The sequence below is a fragment of the Nanorana parkeri genome, unplaced genomic scaffold (genome assembly GCF_000935625.1).
Source record: "Nanorana parkeri isolate BGI_ZX_2015 unplaced genomic scaffold, ASM93562v1 scaffold1460, whole genome shotgun sequence".
Classification (NCBI taxonomy): Eukaryota; Metazoa; Chordata; class Amphibia; order Anura; family Dicroglossidae; genus Nanorana; species Nanorana parkeri.
The window spans coordinates 162,591-179,975 of record NW_017307728.1 but is presented as its reverse complement, the minus strand read 5'-3'; positions in this window follow the sequence as shown (position 1 = coordinate 179,975).

Genomic DNA, 17,385 nt, shown 5'->3' with positions numbered 1-17,385 from the left:
GGGGGTTAGTGCCATGCTCGGTGTTGAACAATTTTCAATGTCCATTAATCCAGTTGGCTAAACCTGCAAAGACTACAAAAGTTACATGAATGTTAAATCTTTTTTAAGGGTTCAACACACTAATTTTGAAATTACATATTTTTTTTCAAGATCTGCAGCGTTGCTTAGATACCCGGTCATCCTGTTATTAAGATTCTTGCTCAGGGTCTTCTGTTATAGAGATAATGCTTTCTTGGTCTCCTAAGTGGGACTCCTGTGTTGTCACCCTTCACAAGGGTTTTGGATGGATATAACAAGTGGCCATTTGCAACTCATTGCACAGGCATGGTCTGCAAGGTAAGCAAAACAAACGACAAACGCACTCGACAATTTGTTACCAGTTATACAGTAAGGTGCACACGAAATGGGCTTTGAACAGTAAAACAGCAGAAAGGCATCATGGCACACTCACAAAACCAGCATGTAAAACAACTTGTCTCACCACTAAGGACAATGACAGAGGTTTGGATACACGTATTCAGCCGAGGATGTGTAAGCCGCACTGCCGCGCCAAGGCACCTCTCATAGTGCAGTCTTAACTCTAAACTATGAGAGTCTCCATCTTGGAGCACATGGGGGCAGAAGATATCAAATTGGGTGCAGGTTTGTCAGGAGGACGCCCAACCTCCTTAAAGGTACAGGGGGTTGTTTGTTTTGCTTGATTTGGTGCAGCGACGCATGGGGTTTCTCAGCTGCCAATAGGATGTGCAGGATCCCTTGTGTGTTTCTGTACCTTTTAAGGAGGTTGGGCGTCCTCCTGACAAACCTGCACCCAATTTGATATCTTCTGCCCCCATGTGCTCCAAGATGGAGACTCTCATAGTTTAGAGTTAGGACCGCACTATAAGAAGTGCCTTGGCGCTGCAGTGCGGCTTACACATCCTCGGCTGAATACATGTATCCAAACCTCTGTCATTATCCTTAGTGGTGAGACAAGTTGTTTTACATGCTGGTTTTGTGAGTGTGCCATGATGCCTTTCTACTGTTTTAATGGTCTGCAAGGTGACGCGAACCATTGCCACCTTTATGATTGCTGAATACTAGACATGTGCATTCTGATTCGGACGAACCTGCAAGTCAACGAAATTCAGTAGGTTTAGCGGTTCGTCTGAGTCCGAAATCCTTTCTGGGAGCTTTTACCTGGCAATTGATTTGTATTGGTCCATCTGGTCCTGATATTTATATAGTGCTCAGCACTGCCCTGTGATGGAGGATCTGTGTTTTTTTTCTTTACTGCAGTTAAAGAACTTAATGAACTAAAGGTACCCTTTGGGGTACCCTCTGCACTGCAAGGGTTAAGCATTTTGTCTATGGAGCTGAAAGCAGATCTCATCTCCTGATCCTCTGTCCCACAAGGGCTGCTAGACCAGTCCCTGTGAACTTTTCCCTGGGCTCTGATGGTGTAAGGACCGCTGATGTCGTCATGTTTAATGCAGGTCCATTGCCTTGAATTAGGCAAAAGGACACCTAGTGACATTTCTCAGCCGGAGCAGAGGGGGAGAGGAGTGCTGTCTGCTACCCGACTGGGGATCAGGTCAGTACATTTGCTTTATTTGAGCACTTGACCCTTTCAAAGCAAGGGAGCCTATCTGCAAGGGTAGGTTTTAGATTCCCAGAGTTCCAGGGGTCTAGATAAGTGGTTCTCAACCTGTGTAACCTCAGGACCCACATTTGTCCTTTGACATTAGGTGGCGACCCAAGTCGCACTGCAATGGAATGCACGGCGTTGTGGTACCGTGCGATCCGGTTCAGGCGATCTGTGCGATCCTCAGCTTTTGGCCCAGTGCAGGGCTGTGACAGAGCTCCATCCATACAAGTATTGTACAACATGTGCTACTCCCTGTAGAGGTGCTAGGAGCAAGAATGTGATGTCACTCCGTTCCAGGCATCTCTACCCTCACGTGAGGGAGCTGTAAGCAATGCATGTATGGATGAAGATCCCTCGCTCCACCCCACCTCAAGCTGACACTTGGCACCAGGCAGCATATTCTGAATGGCTGCTCAGCGCAAGAACGGATATTGCTACACTAGGGCAAGGCTGAGTAGCCTCTCGCATAGAAAAGTGGAAGGCACGCGGTGACCCACTTTTGGGTCACGACCCACCAGTTGAGAACCAAGTGTCTAGATGATGCATGTTGGATATCCTCCAGCCAGGAAGTGAGGTGGGCTTTCTCTGATAAGCTCAGTGTGCAGTGAAATCGGAGAATTAGAGTCCAGGTGAAGAGCCGGTACAACTGCAAGACTGAAGGGAAGGTCTGCTTTAATTGACCTCACTGGTTGCCTACTTGTCTTGAAACAGTAACTAGTATCGAAGACAAAAGTTTAGAATGCCCATCTGTTAATGAACGTTTTTGTGCCTTGATATAAAATAGTTACTTTTTTCCCTTAACCGGTCTTTAACATGTCTGCCCCACTTGGTGGGAATGAATAAACATTGCATTATCTGGTTAACAGAAGCTGCGAGTCAGACGGTCATCTCGGTTCTTTGGGAAATCTGATGTTCTCAGTTATTGCTAAGCAACGTCTTTTACAGCAGAAAGGGAAATAATGGCTACTTTGAAAAATCCATGTCATCAATAGACTCAGTTTTTCAGGCTCGCTGGGCAGTGCAGTTTTCAAACCATGTGCTTGGACAATGGCATTATCTGCTTTTAGATTTATATAGTGAAGTATAGGAATGTCGGATATGAACTGTATAGCTCTTTGTGTTGGTCTAGTAACGCTATCACTGGCTGTACTGAGATTTTAGTGGCCATATTCCTGAAGGTAAAATATATACTGTATACAAAACCATCTCCTATAGTACAATAATTTACAACCATGCTGCCTACTTACAAAAATTGTATGTCTAACATAGATTTGCTGTGTAGAGTTGGATTAATCTGATTTCTTCAGCCCAATATGGGTTCTTGGATGCAATACAGAGGTGAAAAGCCGATGCTTTTTGGGGACTCAGATCACCTTTCATCAGGGCTCATATGATACCAAGGATAGTAGTGGTGAGGTAACTATGGAAAATGAAGATTATGCAATCCTAGTATGGGTTACTTGACACTTCTGTGCTGAATTTCAGTATATGGCTTAGCATTGGTTGCAATACCAGGGTTGCAGCAGTCGCAATGGCGACTAGGCCCTGGCGTTCCGCCTGTTAAGGCCCTCAGAGAGGAAAATAGTGTCGCTCCTTCCCCGCCACTCTGCCACCAGCAGCGTGCATGTCCAGCAGAATATGCTGCAGGCAGCACATTCTGCTGTGTGGGAGAGGACCCTCTCCACTTAGTCCTGCCCCTTGGCTGTCATGACGAGGAAGGTGCTGCAGGAGTCAGGTGAGTTTGCAGTGGGTAAATGCGGGACTGGGGATGGGGGCGAGAAGCTAGTAAGCTAGTGGTATTCAAATATGATGATGTATTGCTGGGACTTGTAGTACTGCATAGTTGGCGCTATTATGTATAGCTGTAGAATTGTACTACAAGTCCCAGCAATGCATTATATTAGGTAGGGGTGCACCAGTACCAATACAGCGCATTTTCACGAGTACAGATATTGGCACAAAATTTTGTAACTGAAGTGGCTGCCTGAGGTCCTGCGCTTGCTGGGGACCTCGGCAGCCGTCATGTTAACCAAGCGCTGCCTGTTTATAGTGCCACCCCATGGCGGTGGGGGGGGGGCCTCCTTGGTTTCGTGCACCGGGGCCCTGAAGTTTCTTGTTGCGCCTCTGCGGCTTGGAGCTAGTTATGACTACAAAGTGACAACCTAGCCGGTGGGACTGAAGTTATACTGTCCGTTCACCACTTTGAACTTGGGGATGTGGGCTGGTGTAGTCTGGCTTTTCTATATAGCCTTCAGAGGCCCTCTCTGGACCCAAGACAAACCTTGCAGTGGGTACCCTGCAACCCCCTGCCATTTTACATTCTCATTAGGTATAAGGGCCACTAAAGGAGATTTGCTTTACCCTTGATCAGACGCGCTCCCTTTCTCTTGTGCTCTGGGTGTTCCCTTGGCCTCATCACATAGAACGTATAGTTGGTTCAATGTATTATTAAATGATCACTTTTATTTAAAGCTGATCTCCAGACAAAATGGCTAAATACACAGGTAAAATGCGTTTGTGACTTGCATCTTGCTTGCCAAAGGATATGCATGTGTTCGCCCTGTCCTGAGATATGCGTAACCCTGGCTGACAACGCCCTGAACCTGGTGACTTGGCTTTTCTGCTATAGTTGAGCAGCACAGCCTGGATACTACTGCAGCCTATGATTGGCCAGTAAAACAGCAGCAGACGATGGACGTTCTCTCTCTGCACCATCCTCAAACCATTTGTCTGCAACTGTATATGCAGGACACATGATTTGCCTCAGATACAACTTCCCCATCTCTTAATCTGTGATATTTTTATGCAGTATTTCCTTTACTAAAGATTTAGTTCTGACCGTAAGGACAATATATAACCATAGTGGGACTACTTGTATGAGGGTAGTAATGTCCTGTAGTAGCTTTCTATGCAAGCTTTTTTGATGCTCCCTTTCTGCCAGCAGGTGGCACTTTGGGCAAGGAAAGCCCTCTGCAGATGTTACTGCTCTGATAGAAACAAACATCGATAGCTGGAAATATCAGATTATACAGACTGCTAAATGACTTTAGAGAGACCCTTACTCCCTCTGTCTTAGCAAGTGGAGTGGCTTTCGAAGGCCACAATCCAGCAAGTACTCTATAGGAACCTAGATTGTATTGTGCTATAAGACTCCGTAGAGATAAATTGTATAAGGTCTTGTATTATACAGCGAAAGCTTTAAGAACTAGGAGTATAGGGTGGGGAAGGTTATTAAACCTGTGAAAATAGAAACAAGCGTTATGCTTGGCCACTTGGTTGACTGTTGGCTATGGCCCTTGCAGCTCCCATCTCCGATGGCTCCTTGGTAGCAGAAATATCAGTTTTGTGTATGATATCATAAAGGTGTATATGTGCACCTCTTTGGCCATTGTAGCAGTGCTTGGTTTTGGCCATTGACACAAAGTAACAGCATCCTTTGTCAGGTTGGTGCTTTTACCAGCACGTCCACCAAATATGAGAAATCCACTTTGGTTAGGTGGTTTTGCTGAAATAGGCAATTTGAAGCTTTGGTTGGGCTCGTCTTTGACGTCAGTTCAGAATTCTTCAATTCTGTGGCTGGTTGAAAGCTGTGGAGTTGAGTTTCTTACCCAATTGTTGGGTTTTGTGAATGTCTGAATGTTGTCAGATGTTGAGAATAGGCAACTCTTCCCATGAAGTCTTCAGTGGGTTTGTTACAGTAACGCAGGTGTTTTAAAAGCAGTTAAAGTGATCCTTCACATGTGTAACCTCTGAAACGCAATATCCTTGCACAAAGCAACGTTCTCTTGCCACGCTTTTGTCATGATTTTGGCTTGGACGTGTGGATTTAAAGCAGATGTTCACTTAGTGTGGAGCTTGGCTTTCTCCCGTGCGTAAACTTGCTGTAGTATGTGTAAAGATTGGCAGCTCCGTCACCTTAATTCGGCGTAATGATTCTGTGCTCTGCAGACTATGAATGGGTTTTAGGAAACCAAACTCAGAAAAGGCTGCCTTGTGCCCTGTTTGAAAATCGTTTGTAAAACTTGTCAGACCTTCTTAGAGGTATCTGAAGGCTTCAGTGAACCATAAAGGGGGCTTATAACACTGAGGACATGGCCTGGTCTCCCTGAGGGTGGCCAACAGAGTTGATGATCTGCAGGCGAAGAAACGACTTGTGGGGTCCTTCCCTTCCATTCTCAGACTGGAGTAAGCTATAAAGCTATATGCACATAATGCTTGCAATTGTAAAAGATGACCAGCTCCAGGCAATTATGATCTCTATTTAGTTCCTTATGTATCCATCCTGCAGTCAGACATTTTTAGTTATAGTATTAAATTAATTGAATTAAGATCAAATATGCATTGCCCATCAAAGCTTTGCTCTACATTTGTTGCCCAAACACTTGGTTTCTGAACAGCGCTTTCAAGTCACTCAGCTTCCCTGAACTTCCTGTCTAGTACAAGATCTCAAAGGACAGTGCAGACGCCAGCAACTGTTCATCTACTGGCTTGTGGAAGGGAGGAGAGGGGGGCAAGAGGGGGAGGTAAATAGCTTGATATGCTGTGTTTTGTGGAGACACAGCTTCCTAGCTCACAAGGGTGACTGCATAGCACTCTGACAAAGGAGTTGTGGCCTTGAAGACATTGAGCGTGAGCTCCCTCAACGTGGACAAAAGGGCCCCTTCTGTTGTGGTCACAAAGTTTCTATGGGAAACCAAGGTGGAAGGCAATGTCATTGATGCCGTCTTTTCCATACTGATGCTGAACTCCAGGAAGGTAAAAAAAATACCTGTGGTCCAAATTGGCATTCATATAATCCTCCTGCAAAGTGGCACTCACACTGGGGAAGAAGGCAGACACTAAAAGCAAATTGGGCTCTGCTGCTCACCATAGTAAGTGGGGGTTAACCTGGTCTTTCTGTTCAATAGATTAAAGGTCATGTGACCAATCTGTTAAATGCAATGAAAATGTGAGCTCATTACCTTTTGGTTGCACTGTGTAAATCTCATAGGTGGGTGGAGATTAAAATCCGTTGGAAGGTAAAAAAAAATCTTCCAGATGTTTACAGTGTACTTGGTAGGGATGCACCGATGCCACTTTTTTAAGACAGAGTACCGATACTTTTGATCAAGTACTCGCCGATACCAATTACCGATACTTTTCTTAAAGGACCAGGTCACATTTTTTCTAAAGCAATACAAACTAATGATTTTAGAGGTCAGTTTCTTAATATGATTCATGAGATGACTAGGGAGCATGACGCCGGCTTCCCGGCCAATCGGAATGAAGGGCGCAGCGTCATTACATGGCACCCGGCTTCCGGATTGGCTAGCTTTCTGACCAATCGGGAAGCCGGGCAGCGCTTCACTGCCGTGAAGTCGGCTCCATGCTCTCATCACAAGTGACGAGAGAGCATGGAGCAGTTTCCCGGCCAATAAGGAAACCGGGCAGCGTGTAATGACGAGCTGCCCGGCTTCCTGATACAGGAAGTACTCGTGCTAGGTATCGGAGCATTTGGGCGAGTACGAGTACTCACCCAAATACTCGGTATCGGCACCGATACTAGTATCGGTGCATCCCTAGTACTTGCCCATTAGCCTGAAGTTTGGCTTTTATGCCATCCTGAACTATAATTAGGAATCTAGCCTGGATTTGCTGTACAAATTATCCTGCCAATGATCACTTGTGCTTATATATATATTTTGTAAAATTTATATATCCTAATGTTTGGAATTCTTGACGGTCTTTGTTCCCTCCTCTGCGACTTTCTACCATTTTTCCCATCGAATGTTCCCCCTCCTCTTCCTTTCCCCGCCCGTGTAACCTGTAAAGACATCATGGCTATTTTTCTTCATCTTCACTAACAATTTGGTAATGAAGTATTGATTTTCACTTGCCCGCTTATGGCCCATATTAGATTTCTGCTGATAAACTGCGTAAGGGAACTCTTCGCCTCCGCTGTCCCTTCTCCTGCTGTCACCGAAACAAAGTGCCACCGAAGTAAGATAATGACCGCAAACACTGATGTAGCGCCGCTCATTGCATCAATTTGTAGGCCCTGACAGGGGGGAGAGTGTCCAATTTTTCATCGTTTAATGTCTCGGTGTGCTGCACACAATCCAGTCCGGCTGCAGACTGTTTTCAGCGCAATGTCCGTTTTCTATTTATAAGCCCTGTGGGATAGTTTGTCTAAAGAAATGTTTCTATTCACTGCGGCTATTACTACAGCACCTGGCTCGCCCAATCCAGGCCTTGCACTGGGGATCAATAGATCACCGTAAGTGGAAGAATTATTAAGTTTAAACAGAGCTCCAGCCAGCAAGCCTCTGAGCAATGTTAATCTTGTTCCAATGGTAATGCTTAACTGTACAGCTGCCAAAGATTTGTTACGTTTGATTATTTGCAGTTTGCTTTATGGCTTTCTTCCCTTCTCGTCTCTGTAATATGTCAGGATCTCTACCTTTTTAGAGACCCCAGAAATTGGAGCACAGCTGAGTTATGAAGGTAGAAGTCTGAGAGATGCCAGCAGAGTTGAAATGCAAGTTGCACTTCACCAGGGATGTCTAGTGATTGTGCTAACAGGACTTCTGGAAGCACCTTATCCTGATTGTAGCTGGCAGTTAAGCACATTGCAGCTTGTTGGTTTGGCCATGAGTTGATGTATGGGCAATGGTCTATGCAGCGGCCTAATACTTGCTGTCCAAGATAAAGAACCATTTCTATACAATAGGTGGCTGCGGGTATGATCAGTTTTAACTTTTTCAAATGTAGCAACTCATGGCAATCATGGGGTCATGCTTCTGAAGTTTACTGCTTCAATGTAATGCCAAGTGTGAAACATCTTCATAAACATCAGCCTTCATTTCTTAGATGTTCTCAACAATGAACTTTAGTCTAGACCAGGGTTAGGCAAACTCCAACCCTCCTGTTCTGATGAAACTGCAAATCCCATTTGGGCATTGCAAGACAGCCAGAGGCAGATGCAATATGGGATTTGTAGTTTCACCAATACTAGATAGCCTACCCTTAATGGACTGTGTAACATGGATCAGAAATATTTGACTTGGAATATTTCTTCTGGAAATCAACAACCTCCTAAAACCGTTTGAAAACTAACCCAAACGCTGCATGTAAATTGGTCAGCTGATCTACGTAATTGATCCATTAAGTCCTGTGCCCACGCAGGAGGTCTATCGATGAGGCTCCCCTCCAGCAGGAAGCATTGTATCCTGTACCAGAACAAAGGCAGACGCTTTGTAACCATCACCAGAAGTTTGTGCTAAAGTCTCTAAATAATCTGATGGCTTTCTTTGAGCACAAGGCGGTTATATTGCACCTGGAGCTTATCCGAGTCTACTCCAGTAATAGACGCCGAGAGACGCATGGCTGGAAGGAGACTAGAAGCAGATAAGAACGGCTGGGACATATAGTTCTGTGTGTTTATTGTTGGGGACTGCTGGGGCTTAATAGCTGTGAGCGGTTGTCCGGACACACAAATGCCTTTTTGCTCCCCCACTATGGACCCTTTGCTGCCTGTCACCTGTGTGGACCTGAAGCTGTGGCCAGGCCTCCAGAACTTCTCTGGCTTGACCCAGGAGCCTCTTAACTGTGCCACTCTGCCCTTGTTCTTTGTCCATACTGTGTGCTGCCTGCTACCTGGTGTACCTGGACCTTCACCTTCAAGGGGACCCAGTGATCTCCTCCCTCCAGAAAGACCCTGCAAGCCTCACTCGGCAGATCACCCTGCCTGGATCTCCCTCAGTCAATCCAACCCAACCAGCTGCCCAGGACTATCTGATGCCTATGGTGTGATTTGCTTAATCTTTGTCTTGTGACTTGCTGTGCCTGTGACTATTATCTGATGAACTGCTGCCCTGTGAACCGTTGCACAGTGTGCTTGCTGCTGAACACATTTTCGGTGCCCTAGAGTTCCCTGTGACCCTGGACTCAATCGTTGCTACCTTATATCATGTTTCTCCCTGTCTGTACCACACCTGTAGCTTGCATCCCCCTTCTGCATACTGGAATTCCTTAATCAACACTCAGTGCTGGGTCCCGTGTGATTTGTCTGTGTGCTCTCTGCTCCTAGGTTCAGACTGTTTTTAAACATGCAGAGAAATGGAGCTTAACTTCTGTTGTGCCCAGCTCCACGTAACTGGCCACGTAGAAGGCAAGCAAGTCATATCCCCGTACTCGGAAGTATTGGGTATTTCTCTGCATCCTGCAGGCAGGAGACCAAAGAGGATATGTAGCTGGTGGGGCAATCATTAAATTAAACTACTTTTGCCCTAAAATGGCAAAGCACTTATGTGCAAGCATGCAAAAGTTTTATAAAGACTTCCACTGATTCAAGAGCTGCCATAATGGCTCTATACACACGTTGTATAGTGGAGTGACATTGCTTCTCACAGCACAATTCTGTGGCTAAAGGTATTGATTTTTTTTTTTTAAGGTTGCCTATCAACATGTAACCAGTCCTGCAGCATATTGGCTGATGAGAGGCACTACATTGTGGGATCGGGTGTAGGGGTTCGTGCTGCACTTGAGGTTTGAATTTTTGGAAGCTGGTCCTGATGAATTGGAGGTTTGTGATTGGGTTTACTTCAAGTACCTGAGGTTTAGTGACATGCATGGCTTTTGCAGCCTTGGGCTCAATAGAGCTGTCTAGGAGGATTCACCAGATGGGAATATCCTACGGCAATACATGTGGTTTGTAACTAAATTTTTATAGAAACTATTTGCTGCAATTTAAAAAAACAAAAATTGAACTCATTCTACCAATTGAATAGTTTGTTGGTTTGCAATTTGTATTTAATTTGGTCAGCTTAGTAGCACTGAATGATCAATTGTATGATATCTAGCTTCATAAAACCATTATGGCTGCCACAAGGATTTGTTTCTTGTCACATTGGCCATTAAACTCCAGTCCTGCCTTTAAAGGAGAACTATCGTGGGATATGAAGGCCACTGCTAACCTCTACATAGGCTGTTGGTGTCCCCTCCCATTTTTCTTTAATGTATTTGGGTTTTCAGTCCATTATTGCTAGCGGTACATTAACAGGCTCCGTGATCGCTAGTTTGGTAAAACTGGATATTGAGTAAAACTCTTCTGCCTTTAACAAACTCTTTCAATATCCTAAGTTCATCCTTGCCGCCTATGTTATGCGCCTCATCCTCTGATTCATCCTGTGTGATAGATACAGCTGGTTTTAATATCCAAACTTGAGCAGATGTATTCTGAACCCCTGAAGATTGGAAATATCCCTTTGTGCCCTCTCATTTCTGTTTAAACAGCCTCCCCGGCCCGGCTTTTAATCTGCTCCATAGTCATTAATAATCAGATCTAATTAAGACGCACATTAAAAGCCAGTTAAAGTTAATTTAACGTAAAAATTCCAATAGCGTTTTATTAGATTTTCCGCATTAGATTAGCGTTATGGATTTTTAACGGATGTCTTATTTATAAATTAACAGACTTGACTTGATAAACAAAGTGCATTTGGGTCATGTGTCAGTGTGCAGATAAAGGGGGATAGTACAGTTGCATTAAGTTTTTGGATAAGTGGTTTAGGAGATCTGCTCATGAGAGCTTACAATCGAAAAGGAGATGCAACTGATAAAAAAGGTAATTGGGAGTGGATAATGTTGAAATCAGTTATGTAAAAGTGGGATATGCTTCCCTGAAGAGATGAGTTTTCAGACTGCCTAAAGGTGGACAGCATATAGGAGAAAGCTGGACAAATTGGGTTTGGGAGTTCCAGGGTATTGTAGAGGCTCAGCGCATTGCAGGAGGCGACAAAGCAGGAAGTCTTGGAGGGAGGGAAGATGGTTTAAATGATCTTAAGACTAGGCCGGTGGTGATGCTCAGGGCAGCGTTGTGGATGCCTTTGCATGTTTTAAAAAATGTATTTTGGAAGCCAGTGGGATTGGCATAGAGTGGTGGTGGGCACTGAATGGATGATGTGAAGTATACCACCAGTATTCATGTTTGAAGACGGGATAGTCTGTGTTAAGGTTATACCAATACAGGACATTATCACAAGTACTTGTAATAAATGCCGATACCGGCCACTTACATTTTCAAGGTTAAACTGCCTGAGTTCCTGCACTTGCTGTGGACCCTGAGCAGCTTGCTGGGGACATCGTGCAGCTGTCTGTGCCCATCTGGCTCCATCTCCTCCTTCCCCTTTCCAGTGCCTGCAGAGACGGGCAAAGCACGCACGCCGCCCTGGCATTGGGACATCCCTAGTCTGTGTGAAGGTATTCCAACTAGTGAGTTGCAGTAAAGGCGAGATGTAAAGCAGGTAATTGGTAGTTTGATGGTGTCATTGTTTAAGCAGTGTATTTCGTAAATGTTATTGAGGCGGCAAGATTCTGACAACCGAAACGAGGTCATGCTGAATGGGTGAGCTGAGGTATGTCATCAGCATAGCGTGGTATTGGAAGCCATGGGGGTTATCAGCTGGCCAAGTGAGGTAGAGCTACAATAGAAGAGGTCTGAGGACAGAGGCTTGAGGGACTCCAATGAGAAGAGATGGTATGCCAACATAACCTTTGCCTTATTTGCAATCTGAGCACACTTTCCAGGTGTGGGACATAGCCGTGGTGCCTCTGTTGTGTGTTCAGAAGGTGGTGAGGGACCATACTTCCTTCTGCCAGGTCCTAAACTCAAGCACCCTAAGCTTTATCTGCTACTTTCCACTGTCACCTTCTTGGGGATTAAAACTGGTACTACTGGACTTGGTGCAGCAATGGCCCTTCTGTGTTCCTTGGCTCCCAGTAGCTTCTGAGGTGACCCCCGGACAGAATCATACTATGTCATGCCATTCCTGAGTGAATGACCATGTGGAAGACTCCTGCGGGCAGGTGAGGTGGGAGTTCTTGTAATATAAAACACACCTGGGTCATTTGAGATCAGCATCTGAGCATAACTGTCAAATACAAACTCACACAGACCCATTTCAGAGCCATTTCACAATGGCAGCTTACGTCCTCTGGAGATTTTAACTGAAAATTTTTTTTTATATTTTTTTGCAGTTCTGGACATCACTATGCATTTACTGCTCAACTCTTGTTGCCATTTCTTGCGTTGCAGGGGACAAAGATTGCATCTCCTCTCCCTCCGCTGGACTTTTTCCAACTCAAGGACATCTTTTCTTAGTACTGGTGACCAGAACTGGACCGCGTACTCCAGGAGAGGTCGAACCAATGATCTATAAAGTGGCAAAATAAGATATGAGATGTGATGGCATCAAAGACTTAAGACTTAAGCCTGGATGTAGACATGATGAAATTTGCACGTGGTGAAACTATCTATGTAGTGTCGATTTCTCCAAAAAGTGGAATCCATGCATGTGCTATGGAGGTGAGGAGACGGCAATTTACTGTGTTGGTTGAGGTGTAGGTGGACCTCTTAATGGACAGCATGTCATACTTTTTCCTGCAAGAGATGCTCTGGGCACGCTTGCACAGCCTCTCTGATCCATGAACTGAATGCTATTGAACATCTGTGGAAAGAGCAACATGCAGTTGGAGAAGGCACCCTTCAAAGCTGACAGCTGGAGATTTCTGGTAAAGAAGTCTCTGAACTACCTGTTGCCAGGTGCAGAAGTCTGAGTGCTATAGACATTGCTTGTTTGCAGTAATTGCCTCTAAAGGTTGTGTAATATAATTGTTTAAGGGTTGTCACTTTTGTCCATGCTATTTTTAGGAATTGTCTGTTTTTATTAAATATGGAATAAACTATGGGTTCCAATTACTTGGGTCTATTTCAATTTTGTTTTGTGAAAAGGTACCAACGTACTACACCATGCAATACACACAACATAGAAATGATGATCATTAATGCCCAAGAGAGAAGCTCTATAGGTGATTGGGCTGTTGGGATTGACAAATATGCTCTGAAGGGAGATAAAATAGGTGGTCCCTGATCTGTCTCCCCTCCTTCATTCAGTGGTTGTTGGCCAGGGACCTGGTCTCTCATTTCTCCTCTGGAGTTTAAAAGTTTTCCCTTAGGTAACCCTGGGCCACCATTAGATGATGGGCCAGGGTTACCTAAGGGACCTTGTATGATAATGCACTGATGTTACTTGTATGATCGGGCCTTGTATGATAATGCACTGATGTTACTTGTATGATCGGGCCTTGTATGATAATGCACTGATGTTACTCACAGGCATCACATGCTGACCTCAGGATGCCTGAGCTAAAAATGGCAGTGCTGTTTGTACCTATATCAGCAGCCCCTGTGCCCATCTCCACCTACTGCACAATGCCAGGCCTCCGGAAAGGCATGCTTACATGTGGAAAGAGCCATCACACGCACGATTACATTTTATGCATTTTGTGACCGTGAGTTGATCAAATACATCAGCCTCATTCTTTCATCAAAGCTGCTTAAAGCAGGAATAAACCTTATGACTAAAATCACATAAGCTCATTTTTTTTATCAAAAAGTAAGCCGGTATTAGGTTTGAGTGCGTAATAGGTCACCACATCCATACATGTACGATAAAACATGAGAAACGGTTACAGTTTCAAGAGCATGTATGATAAAACATATCAAATGGGATATCAGTGGGATGGAGGATGAATTCATGTTTCTGATAACATAGGATCGGTTTCATCAGGAGGGTGATGGAGGTATATCGGTTTCATCAGGAGGGTGATGGAGGTATATATCAGGTAGGTATTATGTGACCACTTGTGCTGTAATTCAAACCATAAAAGCTCCTGGAGGTAATTAAGGAAAAGCCAGGCCGCCAGTGCTCCTATGCAGACTGTAATTGCTTTTGTGAGATATATATATATGGATGCCTCAGAATACAGTTGTGTAGAATAAGAAGTGAAAAGTCTACAAGTGACATATGACCAGCATGAAGTTTTCCAAGATAGACCCAGTGCATAAAGCAGGGGTAGCCAAACTCTGGCCCTCCAGCTATGGTGGAACTACAAATCCCATGAGGCATTGCTAGTCTCACAGCCACAGACATGATTCCCAGAGATGGATGCATCATGAGATTTGTAGTTTCACAGCTGGAGGGTCAGAATTTGGCTACCCCTGGCATAAAGGGTCCTTTGATGTCCACATGAGAGCATGCTAATATAAAATGAGTCCAGGTTTTAGTCATAGGGGGAAGTGTACAAGCCAAAATACCTGTCATTAAAATTGCATTCACCTGAAAGTATTTTCAGTAGTGCATTTATTAAAAGTATGCCTGCTGATGCCATGAAGTTCCTTGTTTCCACCAGTGGGTGACTATGCTCTGTCCCATTTGTTTCTGCGTTGTCACCACCCCACGGGCTTCCGATGGAGACTACAAGTGGCAGGTAAAACAAATGACATAGGTATGTTCCATTGTCACAATCGGAAGACCCGCCCTGAGAAATGCCATGCGACCATCGCTGGAGTGCATGTAGACAGGAAGTGGTGCAAAGAGGCTGCAGGAGATCAGTAGCACTGACATGGAACCAAAAAAGTGGCATGAAGCAGGTTGCTTATACACGCCGATATTTCCAACAAATTGTTCTATAGGAAGCGAGTGATGGTGCACACACAGAAGAGTTTCTTCTTTCATCACAACATTAGTGGTTTCGTTCTCTTCCTTTATTCATATCTGGGGAGAAGTTTGATTCTGAAATGTGACAAAATTGTCTGACATTCTGACAGGAAATCTGAAAACACGATTTATCTTGTCAATCAACGGTGAAAAGCTGATATAACTTTATAAATGTAATCTGACAGCTGGCAATCTATGCCTTATGATTGCTGCGAAGAGAAGAGATGAGTAGACATCAACCAATGGACCAGAATGAAGGATGACGCATTGAGCCTAGCCATAGACATGGGATGAGGGGTTGGAAGGTCTATAGAAAGTTCCTTCTGGGAGATTTTTCCATATACATGCACAATTGTATTAATGCCCCATGCGTTCAGGAAGTCCTCGGAGCTCCGGTAAAGCTGTGCTTGTATCATCCACATGTTAGTGTTGGAGCCTCCATATCCCTGTTGGGGTGATGAGGTGTGTAAAGACCTTCCATTTGCACCTTGCTTTAAAAGCTACTTATATATTGATGAGTGTGGTTGGCATTTGCTTCACCTGTTGGTGTGATTTCCTTTTACTTCCGGTCAGGACATGGAAGTGATAGGAAGTCAAATAAAAAAAAAAATGGTTTGGGTTATTCATTGCCAGTACAGGATTATTTATTACAGGCGTTTATATAGCGCCATCAATTTACACTGTACTTTACATACATTCACGTCAGTCCCTGCCCTCAAGGAGCTCACAGTCTTAGGTCGCTATCTCAAATACAAACGAGGGCCAATTTAGACCAGAGCCTATGCACATTCCATCGTGTCTTTAGAGCAGTGGTTCTCAGCCTGTGTAACCTCAGGACCCACATTTGTCCTTGGTCATTGTCGCAACTGTAATGCATGTCATTGTGGGTAATCGAACTGTGAGCAGGAGGTGCGTTTGGCGTGCCATTCAAATGAATGGCAATGCACCACGCCTCCTGCACCAGAATGTGTGGTTGGTGTGAGTGTGGTACAGTGCGGTAATCATGATGAATGGGCTATCTCAAATCAATGCACGTTGAGCACTGAAATGCACTGCTGTAGTGTGAATGGGCCATTATAGAACCTGGAAATGGTAAAACAAAACCACGCACTTCATGACCCCGTTGGATGCGACTGGAAAAATCCCCCGTCCGTCTTATTGCTTACTTTTTATTTAGCCAAAAAAACTATAATTTGAAAGATTGAAAATAAATGTTTGGTCTTTGTATGATGCGAGAAGGAATGGGAAGATTGGGGATCACAAATTAAAGACACACAAGGGTGGCTGTACGCATGTGCAGGTTTACCCTAGTGTGGGCACAACAGGAAGTGAGATGTTGTCACAGGAACAATGGTGCCGAATGGAAGATTTCCCCTCGATTTCTCTGCTAGTGACAATGTAATATGATGTATGATGGCTCACGGTCAGTGTTCACCGGGAGTATGAATCCCCCCAGAAGGGATGACAGGGGTTCGCCGGGAATAAGAATCCCTCCAGGAGGGATTGTGGTGGTGCACCAGGATTATGAATTCCTCCAGAAGGGATGACGGGGGTTCACCTGGAGTATGAATCCCTCCAGAAGGGATGGTGGGGGTTCACCTGGAGTATGAATCCCTCCAGAAGGGATGGCGGGGGTTCACCTGGAGTATGAATCCCTCCAGAAGGGATGGCGGGGGTTCACCTGGAGTATGAATCCCTCCAGAAGGGATGGCGGGGGTTCACCTGGAGTATGAATCCCTCCAGAAGGGATGGCGGGGGTTCACCTGGAGTATGAATCCCTCCAGAAGGGATGGCGGGGGTTCACCTGGAGTATGAATCCCTCCAGAAGGGATGGCGGGGGTTCACCTGGAGTATGAATCCCTCCAGAAGGGATGGCGGGGGTTCACCTGGAGTATGAATCCCTCCAGAAGGGATGGCGGGGGTTCACCTGGAGTATGAATCCCTCCAGAAGGGATGGCGGGGGTTCACCTGGAGTATGAATCCCTCCAGAAGGGATGGCGGGGGTTCACCTGGAGTATGAATCCCTCCAGAAGGGATGGCGGGGGTTCACCTGGAGTATGAATCCCTCCAGAAGGGATGGCGGGGGTTCACCTGGAGTATGAATCCCTCCAGAAGGGATGGCGGGGGTTCACCTGGAGTATGAATCCCTCCAGAAGGGATGGCGGGGGTTCACCTGGAGTATGAATCCCTCCAGAAGGGATGGCGGGGGTTCACCTGGAG